This window comes from Pinus tabuliformis, chromosome 5_1, assembly GCF_031772625.1.
Source record: "Pinus tabuliformis cultivar Carrire ecotype Pingquan chromosome 5_1, CPIR1, whole genome shotgun sequence".
NCBI lineage: Eukaryota > Viridiplantae > Streptophyta > Pinopsida > Pinales > Pinaceae > Pinus > Pinus tabuliformis.
In genome coordinates, this window is record NC_142305.1 from 640,204,707 (window position 1) to 640,229,942 (window position 25,236).

Here is a 25,236-nt window from a genome sequence, read left to right on the forward strand (position 1 = left end):
ATTGTTTCCTCACAGAACCGATGAGTTTTTAAGACTCCAATATCATGGAACCAAGTTCGTTTTCTATTCATTTCAAATTGAAATTTCAAAACCTGTATACCTACTATTAAAATATCACTCGTCACTTTAGCCTAGGCTTGGTTTATTTTTCATCATAATTCCTCTTGATGTTAAGGAAGTCAGATTGATTCTCGATGACAACAAAAAAAATATGACTCATCTTGAGCCCAAACCTAATCAAGCTCATCATTTCTATGTACCCAGAAGTCTGGAGTGACTTCAAAAATTTCATATGTACCCAAAAGATTATTACATATTAGGCCCCACAACTTATTAATGTTAAACTAGGAAATCTTCCTGAGGCTTGGCTATGGATAAGTAGAGGAAGAAATATCTGCTTTTGAATGGTCGATGGCACAATGGGCTTGTTCTCCTTTCATTGTCACTCAACCCAATTAAGTTTTTTTCTTGGTACTTTCATTTTTTTGATTAAAAAGTCATTGTGAACTAAGCATTCTTCACCATATAATCATGTCCATAGAAAACCTGAGTTGACCTAGGCAAGGAGGCCAATATTTTGCCTCTACTGAGCCTTAATTTTTTTTTTCGACAACCAGCAATGAACATGGTGTGTGCAAGGCCTTGATAGTCACTGTCCTGCCCAAAGATAATTCATCACTGTGCTCTAATGCAATAGTACAACCTTTGACATGATCTTTTTTCTCCACCATAAACTTCAATACCTGGGACTAGTTTCTTAAGTTCTTCATTTCCCCCTGCATGATTAAGTGATGATGGGTAGTAAGAAAAAATTTAATGTTTGTCCCATGTACCTCTGTTGCCTGTAAAATGTTCTGAGGTTCCACAGGATCAACACCTTGGACATCAATGGAAACACTAACACACACCAATCACCTTACATTCCTTTTTTGTTTCTTAAATTGTATTGAACAGACTAGCTAAAAATTTCTATAGTTTCTTGAAAGAATTTGATTGGAATTTGTCATGTCTTGGGGTTTTGTCTCTTTGCATTGGGAGACCTCTGAACACAAATTCTCCATGCTTGAGAAGTTGGGCATCTTGCAGTTGTAACCAAGTTGGGAATGCTTTCAAGAACATGTGAGGAATTGTCTTTTTCTCTCACTCATGAAGGACCTTATCATCTTTATGGAGAGTGGAACCTTTTTTCTAATGATTTTTGAGTAACCACTTGTTTTAGTAACACGACCATGTATATGCAATCCACCAACATGTTCATTTGTAAATGTTGTGATGTCCATGGTACTGAGTATGTGAATAAAAAAAATTATAACCCACTTTATGTTTCATCTATGAATATGTGGGCTGATTACTAGTTCAATGTATATTTGCAAAAAAATATGATTTTTTTCTGAACATTTTCTTATGATTGTAAGAATTCACCACACTTATGATGAACAATGTTCGTTGTTGTACAATGTGATTACTTTTCTTTGGGTTTTGTTGGAAAGGAAAAGATTGAATGTAATTTTTTGGTTTTCAAAGTTGCTATTTTATCACATTCTTTAATGTTGTCCACACATTTGGGATTTGTTATATGTTTGGAACAAACATTTTTCATAGTCTGTGTTGAAACTATTTTGTTTAGTTCAATGTTATTGAAACTTTATAATTAAATTGTTGTGAATATGCCATTTTTGTCATTTAGGTCAGGTTACTCAGTGGATTCTCTTTGTTGTAGGTTCAAGTAATAAAACAAATCAATCATGATGGAGAGGTCAATAGAGCCTGATACATGCCGCATAATCCTTTCATTATTTCCACAAAAATAGTTAGTGCAGAAGTCTATGTGTTTGAATGCAAAAAACATCCATGAAAGCCCCCTCAAGGTGGTGGTTGTAATCTTGATCTCAGACTGAGGGGTCATAATACAAAAGGTTATGGATTATCGTGGAGACATTTTAAGCATGGAAATCTTCTAAGTGGTTTAGATGACACACAAATCTATTTATGGGACATTAATGCACCTGCCAAAAACAAAGTGCTTGAGGCCCAACGAATATATAAGGTGAGTTATTTTGACAGATGTTATTCACTGTAACTTTGTGTCCCATTGCAAATAAATCCACATATCATAATGTCTTCTTATTATCATTAGGTTTTCATTTAAATATAGTTCACGAGTTGGATGATTTTCCCATATAATAGGATTGGTTCATATTTTGTTGTCTTTCAGTTGCAGCTTAGCAGAGGATTCTATAAGAAATTGAACACACACATGTTTTTAGGCTTCAGAAGTTATTTTATTTAGGTTTGTTAATGTTTCATGCTATTCAAGTTGTGTCAAAAGCCATTTTCATCCTAAAGTTCATTGGTTTTACGTTATGGTAGCATGGAATAAAAAAAAGGGTAAATACACTATTAGAACTGAGTTCACAACCCCACAAATGTGGCCATTAAAAGATGCCAAGATTATTCTTAATGTTTACTATCATTCATTTTTTTTTTGTAGAAATTTAATGGGATTTGGTGGCGAGCTTCTATTTATGGGTATTTTTAACATTACAATGCAATTTTTGTTATCTTTGTTGAAAACATTTGATGACCTCATGTCAATGTAGGTCCATAAGGGTGTCGCGGAAGATGTTGCATGGAATTTAAGGAACTAGTACCTTTCTAGTATATTGGAGACAACCACCATTTGTTGATATGGGACTTTTGTACATCTGAAACTAATAAACCACTGTATTCAGTAGTAGCTCATCAATGTGAGGTAAGTCAACTTAGTGTATGCTAGTAATTATGAAATTTTGGGATCAGATGTAGTTTCAGTATGTCATTTGCCTTTTTTTCTCCTTCTAAATGCTCCCTATGTTACACATTTAACTTTTAATTTAATAAAGAAGGAAATTGTTCAAGACATACTCCTACAAGTCTGATTTCTATTACAGATTGGTTTCTTGGCTTTTTGTTTGGAAAAATGCCAACTACAGTGATTTGTTATTTAATATAATGTGTGTAGAAGTTTCTCAAAATATAGAATTCATATTAGTTCTAATATGCATTTCTTAATATATCTTGTTTTGTTTGCCTCTTGGTCCACTCACTCATCATCAACTCTAAGCTCTAACAGGATTTGTTGTCCTTTCTTCTGTTGCTCAATACTAATATTTTTAGATATTTTCAGTTTATAACATTGATATTTGTAATGATTGCTTATCTTATAATTTGTTTTTCTAGACATTTAACGTGTAGTCTATAAATGCCTTGGCACTCACACTTTATACGAACAATAGATGTACTATCTTTGTTATTTTGACAAACTTTTGTGGTCATTTGTTGGACACAAATAAAATTATGTTATCTTATACTTGGAACACAACCTGTATGAGTATTTTTCCATATTTGTTTTATGTTGTCTTGTTGTTGGATTAGCCCTAGGATATTGTTTGTCTCTATAATGAAATCGTCATAGAGTGAATTTCTCTTTCTTTCTTGTCAAGCCCAGGGACGTCCTAGGACCCTGCCTATGTGTTCTCTAATTAAATCTTTAGAATAAATGGGTTAAATGCAAACGTTTGATACAACCAATAATTTATTTATGGATAGTGCCACCCAATCACATAAGTTTGAGATGGGCCACCCTCATTTACCACTATGAATAGATGCTTGTGTCTCTAGATTTACCACTACCTTGTAATTTTATTTTTCTAAATTATACATGAATTTCACTGATACTAGGTTTATATATTGCTTTCAGCACCAACTTGACATCACTGTAAACATACAAATATCTCATTAAGTATGAACTAAAGATGATTCAAAGAATCTCACCTTTAACCTAATCACAAGACAGAGTAATTTATGAGGTGTGAGGTTTTATTAGAGACATTGTTTGTTTGTTTGTTTTGGTTAGAAAAGGGTTTGCGCTTGGTTTTATGTGACTTTCAATTTATCATTTGTAGCATGTTGAGAAATGGGAAAGAATAATGTGTGAAATTTATCTTGTAGGAATTGATGTTGAATGGAAGTATACATAGTTTAACTAAGCTATAGTATGCTTTGGTAAAGGAAGAGGAACATCTTAAAAGGTTTCCTAAAGAGTACACCATATATGAATTTGAGCACAAGTAATATATGGCTTTTTCTTTTGCATATATGTTCTTTCCTCTATCCAAGATATCATAGAAAGAAAAATATTGATATTGTAGGAATTGTTTGAGGATGTCCTACTTGATTCATAACTTCTCATGACAAGACAATTTTAAATATGAATTAATATGTTCTTGAAAAAAATCAGATTCAAATTTTATAGATATAAAAGATAAAAACAAATGTAAATCCCTATGTTTGACTGTGACTTTACTCTGGTGTAGGTAGGTTACAGGAAACAGGATTGGAAAAAGGATGGGGAGACAATGCATAACATGTCTTGGATATGATTCATTTGTTGTTGGAAATCCTTCAGGCACATGATCCATCGAATTTGGAAATGTTTCTAGTAGGGATTCCTATGGTTTTTAATGTTGTGATTCTTTCACCTCATGGTTATTTTGGGAAAGAAAATGTTATAGGAATTCTAGACACCGGTGGAAAGGTAAATATAATTTTTATAATTACAATGTCCATTCCATGATATCCTCTATTGTTAATTATATTTTGAATGTTTCTTTTGATTTTTTTTGTCTTTTAACTATGAAATTGGAAATACTTGGTATCATGTCCATTTAAAAAACATCCAAAGCTTGAAGATGAAATTAGTATTACACGATATTGATTGAAATCCTTTTAGTTGTTTTGTGTTAAAATATTTTCATGATTATTAGAAATGTTTACTTTCATGTTGTTATTTGAGCACAAGATGCATTAGAGAATGAAATGTTATTGAGAATAAAACTACAAGGATTAGGCATCAAACCTCATATTATTTATTTTCATGAGTTATCCACAACCTGAGCTTTTTAGCATGTACCTTGGTTGGAATGATTGTGACTAGAATTTTGCTGAAGTTTGAATACTAAGTTACTAAGGTGTTCTTTTCTATGGTGATGTTTTATTTGTGTTGTTTATACAGGTCATTTGGCCACATAGTGGCCACTATCGCCCTACTGAAGAAAACTTGTTCGAGCTTCTTGCTTTTCTCAGGAAATATGGCATTGACAAGGCCGATGTTGAGGTATATGTCATATAAATCCTTTATAGTCTACTTTAGTTTATATTCTAGTGTTCATTGTCTTTTATGTCTTATGCTTTACATTGTATCTTCTTTCATTTTCAGAAGAGGAACTCAACATTAATGGAAAGAAGCAAGAAATGAAGAAAGAGGAGAAATATAACACTAAAGCAACAAATGCAGAAAGGAAGAGAAGAGAACTAGTCTAGTGATACCCTTAAAGCCAATATTCCACATGAGACACACACATAGAGACTAATGGTCAAGTCTTCAGAGTTGATGTATACACCTGCAATGCTTTGACAACACAATGATAATGTTTTTAAGTAATGAAACAATATTTCATGCGTAAATTGTAGTCAAACTAATATTAAGTTGGAAACTCATATTGCAATACTTGACATTTCATATAATATAATTGATGAGGTTGAAATTATTTATAGTTGTACTTGATATTATTTGGTATTGTAACTAACATATGCAACTTTGTGTTTTCTTATTAGATGAACATTATATATATATATATATATATATATATATAATTTAGTGAGAAAATCATACTAATGAATTTATGTTGATTAATAATGAACACATAAAATCAAACTAAAACTACTAAATTAGTAGTTTATATTGATTAATGATGAACACAAATGAAATGAATATACAACTAAATTGGTTATTTATAATGATTATTAATGAAAGTAAATGACATGAATATGAACTACTAAATCAGTTATTTATATAATGAATATAAATTTACCAAAAAATATATATGAACAATGTAAATGATAAATTTTTAATTACAAATAATGAATAAATTTTGCATATATACAACTATTAGTAGCTAATTTACAGTATCTTATAACACGGCTGGAATTTAGTCATATTTCTTTGGTCATTAATTAGTTTCAAATGATGACTAAAATTTTCATATATATGAATATTAGTAGCTAATTTATAGTATCTTATAACACCTACATTTTTGTCATATTTCTTTGGTCATTAATTGGTTTTCTTGGATGAACATATAGTAGTATATTTTGTTGTGTATTTGGTCATTAATTGTGACAATTAATGACTAAATCAATGACTAAATTAGTGACTAGATTTATGACTAAATATACTACTAGATGATAAAATTGAGACAATGAAGTAATGACTAAGCTAAAAATGACTAAAAGCTGGTTGCATTATAAGATACTATAAATTAGCTACTATTGGTCACCGACTGAAAAATGATCATTTATATGTAATTTTTAGTCCTTTTTTAGTAACTAATTAGCAATTTTTACTAGTGTATTCATTTAATGGTGTAATAGAAATTTTATTTATTCATCCAATGGTGTAATAGAAATTTTGATCGATAATATCAACCTGTACAAATCTAGAAGCCATAATCTCTTAATAGTAATTTTGATTGATAATATGAATTTGTACAAAACTGGAAACCATAATCTCTCACATCCAGCACTAAATAAGTTACAGGTTAAACTGCATCCCATATCAAAAGAATCACAAATTGACAAACATGTGCGAAAGTTAATTTTTCAATGCAAGAGATACAAATTGATAAGTAAAAGCAACTCACCGTGAAGTTATATTGATTGATAAAGAAACATTATACAATCCCAGTCAAACTGTAAACCATTTTATACTCTTATCGAATTTACTTAAAACAAGAAAACATGTCTACTCAGTGTTTCACAACTCCACACAGTCTTTAGCTAGCTCCATACTTGAATTCCTATAGCTCTATGGCTAGCTTCTATTCCTTGGATTGGAGATGTAGGAAACTCTTCATCTTCTTCTATCTTCACTCTCCACACACTTCTCCTGGATGTGTAGTTCATAGGGTGAAACTCTAGATGAAGCCATCAACACTTTGCTTCCCAATGTCAACTCAACTTACAATGGTGGTAAAAGTTCTTGGTGTTGTGGTATGGAATTCTTGAGAGAATCATTTTCTTCAAGTCTTTTGTTGTAGAGAGGTCTTTCTATCCTCCTTCCTCTGTAAACATTTAGGCCTATGGTATATGGCTTGCTCCTCCCAGTGAGATGCCACAAGATGGCCTTTCTTTCTATAAAGTGAGCAAGCCATTGCATACCAACAACTAGCAATGTTATGGCCTCTCTTATTGCAGCAATGACAAAGGATGAATGTTTTGTTTGAGGAAGACCTCCTAGTCTCCTTTGATCTTCTTGTTGCTTTCTTAGAGTGCTAGTGTAGGTTAAGCCTATGAGTTTTTCTCATTGCTACCCACCTTCAATCTTCCACAAGAAGGCTAAGATGATAGTGGACTACTACATTTGTTGTTGCTACTTCTCCTGATGAATAGGCCAACACCAACATGTCTTTGGGTTTACAAAATGGTCTTGATGGTGATGGGCCTTTCCATTTTTCCATCAAAGTCTAGTCCATTATGCTTGGCCTCTGTGTAGCTATAATGGAGTTTAGAATTCCTTGACTTTCCTAATCCTTGTTCATCATAGCCCATTTTATTTAGGATCTTGGAACTAATGCCTCTGGTATGCTTTTTCAAAGTCACCAATCTGCACTAGAGAAATGTCTACAGAAAGTGAGCTTAAAAAGGTGGTTTTAGTCATGGTGTTGGCTTTAGCAATGGAAACGAAGGTGGTATTGCTTCCTCGTAGTCTTGGACAGATGCTTGGAACCTTGCCAAGGCCTCCTCCTTCTCCACTAACTATTGTTGCAGTTGTACCATCATTTGAGTGAACCCACTTTCTTGCCAACTATCCATCTAGATGACCACCTCACCAAGGCATACAAGCTTCACTCTGTGCTTATCCCAATCTACGATGACTGTAATGAGGGAATCTTGACATTCATCAAACTTCTTCTTTAGTAATGGAAATAGTTTGGTAGAGGTCTCAAGGTGCTTCTCCATCTTTGTCATCCTCCAGTTGAACATTTGGACCTTCTCTTTCAAGTGTTTTTCCTCTTCTTGAGTCTCAACATCATTGGCTCTTAAGTCTTCCAATCTCTCTCTATCTACTTTGCCCATGTTCAGGCCTGCAATGTTCTCTTCATAGTTTTAGCAGTTGAGTCACAGTTAAGGATGCAACTGCTCTGATACGTTATGATCCATAAATGGACTTGCAACCCACTTACGAACACATATTCATTGTGGAAGTTGTAAATCTGTTTTCTATCTCAATGTTGGATAGAGGACTCTGTATTTAGAGAGGCTATTGGGTCTTTTCCCTCTACATTGTACAAGGATCTCTACTGTTCTTTGTTCTTCTGATAGTTCCAAGCCTTGTTCTCTCTGCAACGTCTGCTCCAAATTGGTTGGTTGGCTCCTCTTTCTATGTATCCTGCACACAAGTAACCAGATAACAATGTTGTGAATAACAATTATTTAGTTAAGTCATTTTCTCCTTTTACCAATCAGCTCAAGAATGGAGCAACCCACTCTAAATTATTAATTGGGAAAACAAGGCAATAAGGTTAAAACGTTTATTACTTTTGTGGCAGGGAAGGCATGATATGCTTAAGTAAGTTCCATTAGTTAAAGCTAATATGAGTCGTCTCAAATATAGATAATGCATGTTCTCATCTATCAACTCAAATTATCAACTCAAATTTAGTGGAACCAGTGAAAGCATCAGCAACACTTATAATGAGATTATTGAAATTGCATCCTTATTAGTTAATAAATTGCATGAAAATAAAAAGCAGAGCATATACACATGTTTTTGTATCAATATATTTGTGCAACAATTCTGATCCACAACCATCATGGACCACTCAAATGATATGTTAAGGACTGCCTTGCTTACTCATAATCCTAATGAGTTTTTTTTATCTACAAATTCAAAATCCAATGGCAATGGATAAGAGAGTGATAATAACACCGAACTTATTAAAAAAATATGGATTGTTTCAAGTATCCTGCAAGACTGGTATGCCACGAAGGAAATATGGATTTATCCTAACAAGTCCTCCACCCCAAGACTGAAATATCCTGGTATCTTTACCAAATATTGTTGTATTCCTTTCTTTTCTTTACTCCATAATCAACCATCCATTCTCCCAAGAAGGCATTGGCAACTAATGAAAACACCTAACAATCAAATGGAGCGCCCAATAGCCAATGGGCAATGCCCAGCAAGTGATTTTATCACCCAGGGAGAGAGAGGGGGGCTGTGTGTGGCCCGTATGACCATCGTACGACCTCAAGGTAAGAGAGAAGATGACCAGCAAAATGAATGTGCTATCACTTCTTCCTTTACCTCACCTCTTATGTCCTCATTGTCATAATCTACTACTGTTATTGTTCCCCTTCTTTGAGAAGCTTCCATAGCATCTAACCTTCTTGTTATGGCTCTCAACATCTCTATATCTCTTCATTAATAGCTCCTCTACGTGGTCTTCCTCAACCTCTCCATACAGAGAATCCCCTTCTATGTGCCCTAATCTACTCTTCCATGTAGCTCTCTCTACAGTTTAGAACAGTATCTACCCAGTCCCAAAGCTGGCGCTGTTTCTGTACCTTGACAACTTTATCTAGCAATCTGCTTGGTTGGAGTTGTCCTCACCACTGGATCAACCCACTATGATGTAATCACTTGATGCAGATGCCCCTGAGGCACTGAATAAATCTAGCAATTGAACGCTTGCAATTACAGAGTGGACAACAAACTACACTGCTAACAATATCCTAGCTTCTTTAATATAATGGAACTGCACTTCATGAACTGATTTCTTATTTTCAGCAGAAATAAATTGTAACTACTACACTCAAAAAGGTATCACTACCAAATTTTTGTCAACAATACTTGTATCAGTGTTAATGGATAGGCTCAATAGCTCTTTCATTCAACACAATATAGTTTACATTACAATCTCGGTAGCTCTATTTCTCATGTTGGTTAAAACATAATAATGTTAATCTTACATTTACGAGGCTTATGGACCTATTGCCTTTGCAATAAACCACATCAACAAGGATCTAAGAATATCTTTGACATAATCAAACTATGTTTCCTCTACGTATAGGCTTAAGGCCTTTGTATACCTCTGGTCCTCCACTAGACTGTAATGACAGTCACTGGAGTCCACAGATCTACCAGTTCTGTTCCACCAGCTCCTCTGAGCTATTACCAAGCTCTACCTACTTTTTAACAAGGCTTTGCCACCAATCTTCAATTAAACCATTGAGCTACCAAACGCTACTTCCAAGGGAAATGGTTCCTCCTTTAATAGGCCCTAAGCCTCCTTAAAGTCTCCTAATCAAAGTTGACCATTTCAACTAGCTCCACTTCTCACCAATTACCAGTTGTTATGTGGAGTATTCTCAATGGTTTTTTTACCAAAATGAAAACAAATTAAAATGAAATATTTTTGAGTGATGTAAGATTGTCAACTACATAGGAATGCTCTGCATCAATAGTGAAATAGGCATAGTTTTCATTAAAATACAAAACTTGGTTTGAATCGAAGCCACAAACCTGTCTTCCTTCTTTGAAAAATCAGTAAAACGTGGAAGCAATGAAGACATAATCTCAGCAGTTAGAGTTCAAAAACTGGTTATGTGGTGACGTAAATCTCAAACAAAATAAGATCAAATAACTCACCTATGGAATCGGTACCAACATTTATTCAAACCTCACCAAGTACATGAATTTACACTTTAGCTTTCCAAATATTATGAGAAGAGTTGTTTGATTATTGAGAAGCCAGAAGGTGGCATAATTTGCCCAAGTTTCAAAATCGACTCTAGTTATACACCAACATTGAGAATACAAATGGACTCATCTGTAAACTTGACACCATTTTTAAGATGGCCAGAAAATGAAGTTGGCAAACATTATTGAAATTCTAAAAACGGTAGTGCCAAAGACTCAAAGTTCTAAAACAACGGACTTCGACTAAAATTTCCATTAGCATGACCAGCGATGAAATACAATATATTTCTTCGAAATATAACAACAGTAATATTTAAAATACATTAAAATTCAACTGTCTTAATATTGAAATCTCCTTTAACATAGCCATCTGTGATATTTATGTAAACTGAGAATGTCAAGATCCTGAGATATATATGAGAGTAAAAAGTTGTCCTAATATTTCAAATTACTAAAGCAAGTGAGAATATTGAAACCACTTAAGCACTACATTCTTTTACCCAATGATTAGGAAGTCATTCAAATTATTACATTGGAATCTGGCATAGTATTTCATCCACAGAAGGAATGAATGAAACCACACCTACAGTCACTCCTCTGCAACACCTTGTTAACCTCCTTGTTTATGTTGGAACAAAAATGTTGACTGTCACTTTTTCTTGAAGAAGCTTGGTGTGAAAGTATGCCAAAACAATGGCAAGTAGTAAATTTCAAAAATGATGCCTTGAAATGATAAACATGACCGACTTGGATTGGCATGTCAAATTGGTCAATTAACAATTCGAATTACAGAAGTTGGTGACTTCGGCTGCCATGTTGCCGGAGCCAACTATGACCAGTCCTTCAAAACTATAGGAAAGGGGAGACGAGAAGGGACCAGGAAAATATATCACCAGAGCGGGGTGGAAACGAAAATTTCTGGCTAACCCTCTTAGCAGGACATTTTGTTGGCTGGATGTCTTCACCAATTTCATTTCTTATTTATTACATTATATCTGTATCTGGATGTAATCATTTCACAATTAACTGAATTTTTCTATATGGGTTTAATAATTTATTGCTCATCTCCCCGTGGATACTTGGTAAGTGGAAGCAGCGTATTATTTTTTCTGCTGTGAGACTGAAATCTGTTGAATTCTCCTTCACTGCTTGTGAGATTAGGAATCTTTCTTTCTCCCACTCTGCCGCTGCTCCAATAAGACTTTATTTTCAAAATCTTCAATCTTTTCATCCAAGCCGGTGGGATGTTCTGCAAGTGGCGGGTTCCTCTCAGCTTTTGCATAACAAAATCAACGATGGCATGGCCTGAAACGGTAAAATACACACAAAGAAAACCCAAGATGCAGTTAAATCACAAAGAAAAATAGAAGAAAGAGACAACATCATCAATGTATTTCGTAAAAAATAATAGATCTATTCACTGGTTTTTCATAAAGATTATTGGATCTAGTCACTGGTTTTTCAAGCGTACTGGATTGCTTTCTGTGATAAATGTGGCGACATTGAAATGGCAAGAAGCCCCCTGGTGCTTATTCTTCTATGTGTAAATATTGAAAGCATATGAGGCATGGGCAACGAGCGTGTTGGGCAGAAAGCAGGGACGATTCCATTGAATTGCACTACAGTCGGCTCTGCCTGGTCCACAAGTTGGGTCCAGGGCGCCCTGCAAGATGTCGGCAGGCGCGTTATTCACCATTGTGCGTGGTAAACCATAAACCATAAACAACTAATTTAGTCGATTATTGAAACTTCTTTTGATCAAACCGCTAAATTTTTTTTGATCGTCTAACATATAATTTGACGGGCATGACAGGTGGACAAAAGCTAAGTTGATTTCAGAGGGGAACGCCTTATGGCATAATTATAAATATTATGTATTTAAGATTTAATAAAAAACTATTTTTGGTTTTTGTAATTAATTTTTTTAATTTAATCACCGTTTATAAATGGGGATGTGAGATTATTTGCCTTATTAATTTTTTTTTAGCCCTATATCTAACTTCCAATTTTAAGAAGTTTTTTAGCCATATATCTAACTTCCATTTTAAGATTTGAATTCTAAATTGTCTTTCTTTCTTTCTTTCTAACACTAGTGTACCTTAACCTCAACTTCTCTGCCACGGTTATCTTTCTTTCTTTCTCTCTAACATCAGTATTTCTTAACATCAGTGTTCATAAGGCATTTAACATATATAATTGGGTTTTTTTTTAATGTAAAGTTCGACATTTTATTAATGAATAGGAACATTACAAAAGATGATTAAAATGATTCTTTCTCTCTCTAACATCAATGTTCAAAAGGCATTTAACATATATAATTAATATTTTTTTTGTATGCAAAGTTCCACATTTTATTACTAAATAAGAACATTACACTAGATGATTAAAATGATTCTCTACATTATTGGCCTGCCAATAAGGAAACCAACCATTAACACAAATTGAATAACTTAAGATTACAAAGCTATCTAAACCAAGCCAAACAGAAAGAATCAACCCATGATCAATTAAGACAAAATATAAGACCATGGTGTAAACTATCAGAAATGCACTGACTGAGCTCGAGTAGCAAAAGCCCATGAGCGCAAGCTGTATTTGTTTTGCCATGAACCACGAAGGAGCCACGAACCACAAAGAAACCATGAACCGCAAACTGCAAAGGAGTGTATATATACCCATGAAGGAGCCATGACCAACGAACTGTGAACTGCAATTTCCCTTCGACTTGAGCTGAGCTGGAGCCTTTAACTGCCACCCTGAGCTTGCAATTACCATGAAGCCCGCAGAAGGTATCAGAGACACGAAAGACTCACGAAAAGAGCTTTATCATTGCATTAACAAACATTGAAATTTATACACATGGATAGCCGTAAATTCTACAACAATCTGCCGACTGGCATTTATGGTTGAACAACAATGGCCGACTACCGCCGCTTGCTACCGACTAACATTGATGACTCGCCGACTATCGCCATCATACGGTCAGACATGATTAATGTTCTAACACCTCCCCTTAATCACGACGACCTAAACTTTAACTTGCTTGCTGGTCTAAGTCTCAGCTAGGCTTACAACAAAACATTTCAGTTTTGCCTTCTTATTAAAGGGTCCATACTTGTTCCTTTTCCTTTGCTAGTGCAGTTTCATCTTCACCTTTCTAGGTTTCCTTATGAAATTCCTTTGCTCCTTGCTTACATACTTATCGTCAACAACCTCTTCTGGATTGGGGTGCAATACAAGATCCCGAACAAGGTAATCTAATTCAAGTTCTCCCCACTTTCCATGAGGAACCAGCAAACGAGCCACCAAAATGCAGTCATTTTTGAACATGAGCGGCCTCCGAAGAACATCCATGGTAGTATCCTCCACAGCAGAAGTCATCTTGAAAGGAGATCCAATAAAACTTCTAACAATTGGGTTATGAGAGAAGCAAGTTTTACTCTAAGTGATTTCTTTAACAACATGATCTTCAACAACATGAGTGATTTCTTTAGCAACATGATCTTCAACAACATGACACTGTTTGTCAATGAACTCAAAAATACTGCCAAACCCAAATGGGTTCTCGGGAAAATAATCATAGAAAGGATCATTGTTAAAAAAGTCTAAAAAGATAGACATATCAGCTAGGCTTAAATTTTCCCTAAACTCTGGCAAGTTTTGACTTCAGAATAACACCACTCTTGGAAAAGCACCTCTCGGCTTCTGCCTCTCACTTCCCCGGATGCACACCACACTTTCGCTGCCCCACTCTTCTGATCAGCGTTTTCCAACAACGAGCTCTCCTTCTCTTAACACAACACTCTTCTTTTAACACAGCCACAGATGCTGTGGTCCACAATAGGCACAAACAGGTTCACTAATCTTCACATTCTAGAGAGGGAATCTTACATTTCTGACCCCCTCTGGCGCTACATTGTCACAAACATCACACACTGTTGCACACAAACAAAATACTTGGGAGCAGTCTCCAGTTCTTCACCGCAACATGCCAATCAATTCAACGCAGCTAACAACACCCTGTGTCTTGGCTACATAAGAAAGGAGACAAAGTTCCACACATCAAAGTCAGTGCTTAACAAAATAATTCCTCAGCGTTCCACTAGTCTTCACAGAGTGCAGGTTAGCAAGACAGCAACACTCCCTCACGTTGCTCTATGCATAGGAAGACAACAACACTTCTAGACAGCGCTGAAGGCACAGCTTAGCAGGCTGGCAACTCTGCCACTCTTGGCATCTACAGCCCTCGGCGCTCTTACAGCCAGCACAAACAATGTGGCAAGCCCTTCAACAGCTAACAATAGACTCTCTCCAACAACGCCCAACAATTACGCTGGATCTGGTATTCCCACACAAACCAATCTTGGACTCTGTGTCGATAAGAGCAGCACTGCTCAAATGGCATCTACAGCCTCAACGGAGCTCAACACACATATGCCTGATGCCTCCAGGGAGCACGATGACAGATCGGCTCTCAAACATAGTTGCTTCAACTCAAAACAAGGACAAGGCTCAAAGCCTTTGCTCGGCCCTCCTTCGCACTCTATCATTATCACACTTCAAACATCGCTTAGAGCTCCACACAACATTGTGCTCACTCTCTCACAACACAACATCACTCTCTCTGTCGACTGTGGACTCTCCAACACAGTGGCACACGACAAGAACTTTCACTATGCTGCTTTCCCACGGCAGCAAGAGCTCACGCTCTCTACACAGCAAGCCGAAACCAAATCAAAAACACTAAGACGAAACCCTCGGCTTTGATACCATATCAGAAACACGGAAGACTCATGAAAAGAACTTTATCATTGCATTAACAAACATAGAAATTTATACACATAGATAGCCGTAAATTCTACAGCAATCTGCCAACTGACATTTATGGTTCAACAACAATGGCCGCAATCTGCCAACTGACATTTATGGTTCAACAACAATGGCCAACTACCGCCGCTTGCTGCCGACTAACATTGATGACTCGCTGACTATGGCCGTCATACGATCAGGCGTGATTAATGTTCTAACAGAAGGGAGAGAAGACCCTAGCGAGGCTTAACAACCCCAAGGCATTCAACGATTGGGATAGAGCTGAGTTTTAAATTTGAGGAATGTAGCCACTAAAGTACAACCAGTGATTTGCATTGAACCTGAGACTGCATTAATATAGCTTACGAATTCTGCGGAATCAAAGAATCCTTTGAGAAAACTAAAACATGATGGTAAACCAGGGAGGCCATTTGGGATTCAAAAACCAGCATGCGAACATGGGAGGTTGAAGGTGGCCAAATGATAAACAAATTGTGAGACTGGCCCTTCATCGCTGAGAAGACCAGAATAGGCCATGAAATGGCCTGACCAGAGAATGGGAAGAAATTTTTAATGTGGCAGGCATGACGGCCCGGCAGAGTCAAGACGAAGGTAGGATGCATTGCAAATTCTTACGAATTCCTTGCAGGATGACATACTCAAAGCGAAACAAATCTAAGAAAGGATTCTGACTATCGATGACGTCACTTTCGTCCAGAGCCATGGTGAACTTCTCTGTGTAATTATGTAATGACATGATGATCCCGTGAGGCGATTCCTGTGTACGAATTATGTTTCGGTAGATTTAGTGAACAATTTTTTCACGTCAAGGATCATCCATATGCAATTGGAGCGATTCGGTATCATTCAAATACATCACATTCAAAGTCGTAGTCACGCGATGCGGACCATGAAATGACTACTATTACTCACATGACTTCTGCAATATCAATGTTCAGTTCCATAATGGGGACAGTGCGTGCAAATAATTCAAACTTTTCCAATATCAATATTCAGTCTAATAACAGTGCAAATAATTCATTCTCCTTCTTATAGTAAGTAATATATAATAACTAAGGTATTAGGTGCAGAAAATTATGTGTTACACTACACAACACACAGGCTTGTCGATCACCAGAAAGACCCCTTCGTCGGCAGCCCTGAGAAAGGTAATGCAATTATTGAGTAATAACACGACAGCGGAGGCCAAGTGTAAGTAAACCTCCGCAAAGACTTTGACTCAGAAAAACAGAGAAGTTGATACGATCTAATTTTGCGCGCAGAAGGTGATTGTATAACTAGCATCACTGCAGGTGAAAGTGCTGCTGGCGTCGTCGTAAGCGTAGCTGTACGCCGTCGGGCAGGCGGCCTTGAAAACCTTCGAGTACTTGGTAGGAGGACACGTGGCAGCGGTGTTATGGTCGCCAGTGCAGCAGTACTCGGGAAGCTTGAACGCGTCACACGCGCTCCTGCAGGCAATCACTCGCCCCTGCTTGTCCGCGATGATGAGGTCGGTCGGGCAGCTGCTCAGAAGATCAGCGACGCATCCAGCCGCCCGGCAGTCTCCGGTGCCACCGACCGCAATGATGTTCAACGGGACGTTGTAGCCGTCGACGAGGCTCACGTCGTAGAAATCCTTGTTGCCGTTACCACCGATTGTGAACTCGGCCAGCGTAACAGGCGGAGCCCCACCGGCACCCTCACATTTGAGGCCGCGTCCACAATCCCCCGTGGCGCAGAAGCCCTTGCCTGCGGCGTCGAAGGCGCAGCCTGTGCGGCCCCAGAAGCGACCGGACCAGCCGACTGGTGCGTCTAGCGCCGGCGAGTACTGGTTCGGATTGAGGGCGAAGCCGCCGCCAGCGAGGGACGCCCCATTTCCCGCCAGGATGCCCGGCCAGATCGTCTGGTTGCATTTGTTCACTAGTGTGAACGTCGTCCCGCTTACTCCACTGCACCCTGCAACAACAAACAAACAAATTAATAATGATCCCAAACTCATCGGTGAGATGTTTAGATAGGAGGAGCATGGGTGAATTTATTATAGGAGTTTTACCCAGTATGAGTGCCATCATCACCAAGTACGCTACGCTCGGCCCACCCAAAGCCATGAATGTAGAAACCATCGGAGCAGAATTGATGAAAGCCAAAGAGCGAATATCTATAATGGGGAAGCAAGAAGCCAATATTTATAGCTGAGTCCACCGACGAAGTCCTGTGTGACATGAAGACACAGAGGAAAATGGGATAGGATTTGGGTGGATAAGAACGGTGGATTGGGTTTCAACCAGGACCGCCGCCTAGCAGCAAGTCTCTGGTCCAGCTTGCGTATTAAAGTCAGTGCCAATATCTGAAAGTGTTTAGATATGGAAACAAAAAAATAGATTAGTAGTCAACAAATAACATTACCTGTGGATTTGAAAAAGTGTTTATATTGCAAAAATACAAATCAATAACACATCACCTTACATGGTTTGGATGATGACGTAAAAGATACTCCGGGAATTTTTCGTCAAATCTGGCTGCTGTCCACCTTTATTATTCGTGGAATATTTTGTAAAATCGTCCACCTTCCATTAGGCAGGAATTTCAAAATTATTGACTAGGAGGAGAAAATGTTAGATGTATTTGATGGCAAATCACACGTTCAAACTCCATCCCCGCTTCGTCATATAGCAGACTCTATGATTCTATGAAAAAACAAAATAAAATTATTGACTGGGAGGAAAAAATATGTTGGCTGTATTTGATGGAAAATCACAACTTCAAATTCCATCCCTGCTTCGTCATTTAGTAGACTGTATGCATGTGGTCGGTGTCCCCTGCAATTTGATGTTCCACTTTTGTTTTTATAGCTAAAAAACTTTAAAAACGTCAACAAGGATAGGTAAAACAATAATTTTGTGTAAATTTGACCTTCACATATTTAATCATGATAAGTTATAAATTCTAATACCTGGTGCGAATACCTAAGTTAATTAGGTTGGTTTTGGGTAAAACAATTGATTCAATATGAGGGTTAGGTGTGAATTAAGAATTAAAGAGAATGACGACTGATTCAATATGAGGGTTAGGAGTGAATTAAGAAATAAAGAGAACTAAATAATTAATATATGTATGTAGAGTTGCGATAGAATATATGTTGATGAATTAAAGATGAGTAGTTTTCTCGATAATTAAGGATGGTGATTTTTTTATATGAATTTTGGGTGGTGTAAGATGGAGGAATATGAGAATAAAAAATGATTAAGTTGCAGTAGAATATATGTTGATGAATTAAACATGAGTAGTTTTCTAGATAATTAGGGATGGTGATTTTTTTATATGATTTTTAGCTAGTGTAAGATGGAGGAATAAGAGAATAGAAACTGACTAAGACCAAGAAAGATCGATACAAAAGGATAACAAAGGTAGAGATGGAGAAGGCATTAGTTTAATATAAAATTGTCATTAAAAAAAGCTATGAAGGAATAATTTCTGTTTGTAATGTTTAATGAATAATATAATGAAAAATGTGATAATGCATATTATTCTAAAAATTTAAGTAGAAATAACATAGGGGAAATATGAGAGAAAGTATGAATAAGATATGCTGGAATGCTAGTGAAAGTAATGATGAATAAATTTGTTAAGAGAATCATGAAGATAGCCTCAAGAAACAGTGAAAGATGATTAGAGATATATTATAAGAAATAGTTTAGAAAATAGTTAAAACTAATTAACTAATTATAATTATAATTTATTGGTTGATAGTTTAGAAAATAGTTAAAATTAATTAACTGATTATAATATAATTATAATACATTTGTTATGGTTATTATAGTTATAAAAATTAACTATTTATCCACCAAATATTACAATAGGGACTGATTTAATTAATATAATTTATTGAGAATTAGGGTACACTTTCTTTGTAAATATCAATGTTTTTTAATATCCTTTGCGTGACGTGGTACATCACCATCAGTTGGTATCCGAGCATGGTTGAATAGATTTGTTGCGAGACTTTTTTTTCTTTTCTAACTGTTGCAGACTTGTAGTCGTTGTAGTCCTAGTGGTGGCAACCCACATATAAAGAGGAGAGCCCAGCCACATCATGAAGAGAGTTGCATTGAAAGTTTGTAGTCTCTGTGGACAGAGATGCGTGTAACCGATGTGAACTTGGATCGTGGAGCTCGATTGACTAGCGCGGATTATGTGGTGTAAATGGATTTATTATTTTATTGGAAGCATGTTACAAAGTTCCAATTTGATTACAGAGAAAATTTGATTGCTTAAAATTTAATACATGAACAAATTTGGAAGTATATTTTTTACAATTATTTAAATATATTATCTTTTCAATATTTTAAAAAATTGAAATAGAAAATTATAATTTTGACAACCTCAAAAACTTGTTAAAAAATGCTTATGACAAATAAAATTATATACACGAACAAAGCTTATAGTTTTACATTTAAAATAATAAAATACTAAATTTTTTGTATTCATTCATATAACTAACTATTTTATAGATTATATAATTTGATATTAAATAAATTAAATTTCTATACAAATTTCATATTACAAATAATTATACAAATAATATGCATTTTATATTACTAATAATTTTTATTTTTTATAATATAATAAAATAAATCTTACAATTTTATACTTACTCAAAATTCTTAAAAAAAAATCATAATTTTTTCCTATTTTTATTTAAATTATTATTAATTTATACATTAAAAATAACACATACATCAATACTCTCCTTTATAAACATAACTTCTCTATTAACCTATTTTTTAGCTTGGCTATATATCATAGCCCCTAACATATTCTATAACTTTCTTATCTATTCTAGAAGTAGGTAGATTTCCCTAGCAACAGAACGAATGAATTGTCGGAGAGATAAATACGGCTGGAAAGAAAAATAGTTAGCCAAGAATCAAACAATAAGAAGCGTGACGTAAGCATAGAGAGCATGAGAGAGGAAGAAAATAGGGTACCTTATGTGATAAAATTCGATATACATCCCAAGCCTAATATATATTAATATGAATTTCGATTGCCTCCAAAATTTCATTGAATTGTGCATTGTTTTCTCTGTATGATCTAGTGCTGCACTGAACTTCGATTCGACAATATAACTTTTCGTATACATCCTAAACCGAACTTCGAATCGACGCTATAACTTTTCATTGAAATGTGCATTGTTCGCCCTGCACCGAACTTGGAATGACGATTTTTCGACAAACCGAATCGAACAATCGAATTTCCAAATTTTTCCGGTCGAACTTGGTAACTATGATTGGAAGTAAGCGGGCTCATTAATTCTATCACGTAAGTTTTATAAATCATGAAATCCATGCTATGATAAGTTTTGTTCGTGCTTGTAATTATATTTTTGCTGGGTTTATTTTTTCACATTAAATATGTCAAATATTTAAATAAAAAATCAATTTTTGTTTTAAGAGCGTAATGAAGAATTCTCTAGGGTTATTTTTTCACATTAAATATGTCAAATGTTTGAATAAAAAATCAATTTTTGTCTTAAGGGTGTAATGAAGATTTCTCTAGGGTTATTTTTTCACATAAAATATGTCAAATGTTTGAATAAAAAATCAATTTTTGTCTTAAGGGTGTAATGAAGATAGAAGGAATGATGAGGAGGGTGCGGAGTGGGAGCAGCAACGTCGAGAGCGAAGGTGGGAAAAATAGCAGGGTTTCAGAGTTGCTGCGGAGGCAACGATTCATGGAGGGGCGCAGAGGAGGGAGCTCCACTCCCTCCTTCAAGCAAGCCGTGAACATCAAAGGAAAAAAACCTATGGAAAATGACAGAGGACCTTCAATGGGAAGGAATAAGAACAGTGAAGAGGAATAAAATGGATAGGATTCCAAGGAGAAAAGTATTATTAAAGAGAATGAGGAAGAAGACAAGGAACGAGGAACAAAAATCAAAGCACACATTGGCCCATGTAAGCCCAAAGCTGCAGTAACTCCCAGAGCCACGTTAAATGAGCCTGGTCTATAGGAACACGGGGAATATATGCAATCCTATGCAATCATCTGCAAATTCATGGGTTTATGGCCCACTGAAAAAGCCTTACAAATGTGGATAAGGTACCACTGGAAACCAAAAGGAAACATTGACCTACACTTAGGTTCAAAGGGATCCTTTACCGTGGTTTTTGCGAATATCGAAGACAAGGATAGAAGTTTTGAAGGTGGGCCATACTTCTTTGCCGCTGCAGGTCTCTATATGCAACCTTGAATCATGAATTTTGTCCTAGAACGTGAGACCTTTACTTCAGTCCCGGTTTGCGTAAGGCTCTATTATCTTCAGCTTGATTATTGGCAAACAGAATCATTAACGGCCATAGGAAATAAGTTAGGCCGGTTTGTTAAAGCTTCTGAAGCCACTAGGAGGGGAAAGTATACTTCCTTTGCTCGGATCTGTGTGGAGATGGATCTCTCTGGAGCTATTCTAGATGAGATAATCTTGAAAGTTCATGATGAAGAATGGGTTCAAACCATAGACTACGAACATATTCTGTTCAGATGCCGCAAATGTCATGAACATGGACAACTGTTCAGGGATTGCCCTCTCACCAAAATAGAGAATAAGAGTAAAGCTAATGCTATGAAAGACTCCGAAGGCTTTCACAAAATGGCATACAAAGGAAAATGATACAAGAACGGAATAAAAGCACAGAAATATGAAGGACAACAAACCAGCCAAAACAGATTCCGAGTCTTGGAAGTGGAAGAAGAAGATAACACAGCAAACTAGACGAAAGGGGAAAAATTAATGGAAGAAAAGAAAGTAGAGGACAAGGAACAAACACCAGATAATATTCTGCAGACAGAAGCGATGGTGAGCGATGCTGAAATAGAAATGGATCAGGAGATGACCCCTAGTGAGATGGAAACGGAGGACCAAGAACTACAGGAAATTCTTGAGAAAGAGAATCTCGACTTGGAAGATTTCTTGATTGAAGGGACTAAAGAGGGGATAGACTCTTTACCTCCAAAGGAGTTCAATAAAGTCCAGCAACTATATTTATGGAAGACCCAAAACAAAGGACCGGAGAGGCAAAGGAGCAAGGAAAAGTAGAGCAATGAGGGGGTAAAAATGGTAAGACCCATACATATATTAGCACTCAGAAACCCAGGAAAGAAAACAGGCATGAAAAAGCAGAACGAGCTATTGATGGAATGTGGAAAGCTAATGATAGGCTCAGGTAAGATGAAAGATCTAACCAGCTACTCCTTCACGAATCTTTAATAATGAAGTTTACTTCTTGGAATATTAGAGGTCTTGGTAGTAAAAGGAAACAAAGATTTATTAGTAACAGAATGAAACAAATAGATCCGGATGTGATGTTCATTCAGGAAACCAAATGTTCCATTCATAAATTAAAAGAGATTCACAGCAAGTGGCTCAATAACTATGATTTTCTGGAAGTCAAAGCGGAGAATACAACAGGAGGTATTCTCACCCTTTGGAACCCTAAGAAAATAGAAATTTTAGATGCTGAAGCATCTCGAGATCATCTCTCAGTGGGCATCCAGCCTGTCGGAGATAAGGAAACTTATCTAATCACCAATGTGTATGGACCCCAAAGAGTGGAAGGAAAACAAAAGTTTCTCGATTCTCTGGAGGAGTTAAGGGATAGACATGCAGGTAAGCCTTGGATACTGGGAGGAGATTTTAATATCATTAAATCGCTTTCAGAGAAAAAAGGTGGAACTAGAATTCAAAGTCAAGACTCTCTGAGGTTTCAGTTTTTCACAGACATGATGAAGTTGGTGGACATTACAACCAGTAATGGAATTTTTACTTGGAACAAAAAAAGAGGAGGAGAGTCTCAGGTGGCTTCAAAACTGGACAGATTCATGATATCTGAGGATCTCATGCTCAATAATAAGGAAATCTCAGCAAGAATCCTACCCTTTGGAGGATCTGACCACTGGCCGATTTATCTGGAGGTGCAGAGTATTGGTACTCCAAGAAATAGACCTTTTCACTTTGAAAACATATGGCTCTCTCATCTAGATTTCAATAGTAATATTGCTAAATGGTGGGCAGAAGATCTGAATATCCAAGGCACCAATATGTTCCTTCTTCAAAAAAGACTAAAACACATTAAGCTTAAGCTCAAGGAATGGAACAAGAATGAACATGGCAACATTTTTGCAGCCAAAAAAGCAGTAGAAGGAAAAATGCAGGAACTCAATCAAGCCCTTATCATAGATGGCCTTGATGAAATCAGGAATGAGCAGGTCACCAAATACCATCAAGAATGGGAGGAATTGTGCAAACAAGAGGAAATATTTTGGAGGCAAAAATCTAGGATTCAATGGCTCAAAGAGGGAGAAAAAAATACTAGCTTCTTCCATAGATCCACAATGGCGAACAGAGTTCATAACAGAATTGCAGTGATCAAGGATGAGAGAGGCATTCTTCACAACTCTCATGCTGAAATTGAAAAAGCTCTCGTCAAGCACTTTCAAGGCATTGCCAAAGAAACTTGTTATAACAGAGAGAACTCCATCAGGAAATTCACGAGACACATTCCTACGTTGGTGTCCAATGAGGACAATTTCAACCTCAACAAGGCAGTAACCGAAGAGGAAGTCAGCGTGGTGCTCAAAGAGATGCAAAATGGTAAAGCACCGGGCCCAGACTGTTTCGATGTTGATTTCTTCAAGGCCTGCTGGAGCATTGTTAAAAAGGATATTTTAAATGTGGTAGAAGATTCCAGGATGAATAAAACTATTTTGAAAGCTCTGAACACTTCTTTCATTGCTCTTATCCCCAAGCAGGAGATTGCTCAGACTCCGGATAAGTTTAGACCAATAGCTTTATGTAATGTGGTCTACAAGATAATATCAAAAGTGGTAGCCAACAGACTAAAACCTCTCCTTCCATCTCTGGTTTCTATGGAACAAGCCGGTTATGTGGAAGGAAGGCAAATTCTCAACAATATTATTCAAGCTCACGAGGTGGTTCATTCTCTGACTATCAATCAAAAGCCTGGTATGATCATGCAATTGGACATTGCTAAAGCCTATGATAAACTAAGTTGGAACTATATCCAGAAAATGCTTATTGCGTTTGGGTTTGATCACAACTGGGTAAGATGGATCATGGCCCTGGTTACTTCCTCAAGTTTCTCTATTTTGGTTAATGGCTCTCCCTCTGAAACTTTTCTTCCCTCAAGAGGCCTCAGACAGGGGGACCCACTCTCTCCCTTTCTTTTCATCCTTATGATGGAAGGACTGGGTTGATCTTTTAATCATGCCAAAGAAGTTGGTAAGATCAAAGGTCTCCAACTTTCTGACAGGGGCTAGGCGTGGATGCATCAACAGTTTGTGGATGAAACAATGTTGCAAGGAATCCCTACAGTCAAAGAAGCTCATGCATTCAAATAGATTCTAAATGAATTTGCTAAGGCTTCAGGTATGGAAGTTATTCTCACCAAATCCAAGATCTTTTTCTTTAATACTAATATTGCCATTCAAAAAAACATCGCCAAAATTCTGGGCTTTCAAAGAGATTCTCTTCCCTCTAAATATTTTGGGATACCCGTTACTTCTAAGCCGCTACAAAAAAGCATCTAGGATCCAATTATTAACAAACT

General features: G+C 36.4%; 2 pseudogenes; both read right to left on the reverse strand.

Moving 5' to 3' along the window:
• Window positions 1-316: 316 nt before the first annotated feature.
• Window positions 317-14,182, reverse strand: LOC149166610 (hydroxyacylglutathione hydrolase cytoplasmic-like; annotated as a pseudogene).
• Window positions 14,183-16,590: 2,408 nt separating this feature from the next.
• On the reverse strand, window positions 16,591-17,609 carry LOC149166611 (pathogenesis-related thaumatin-like protein 3.5 pseudogene; annotated as a pseudogene).
• Between the last annotated feature and the right edge of the window lie 7,627 nt (window positions 17,610-25,236).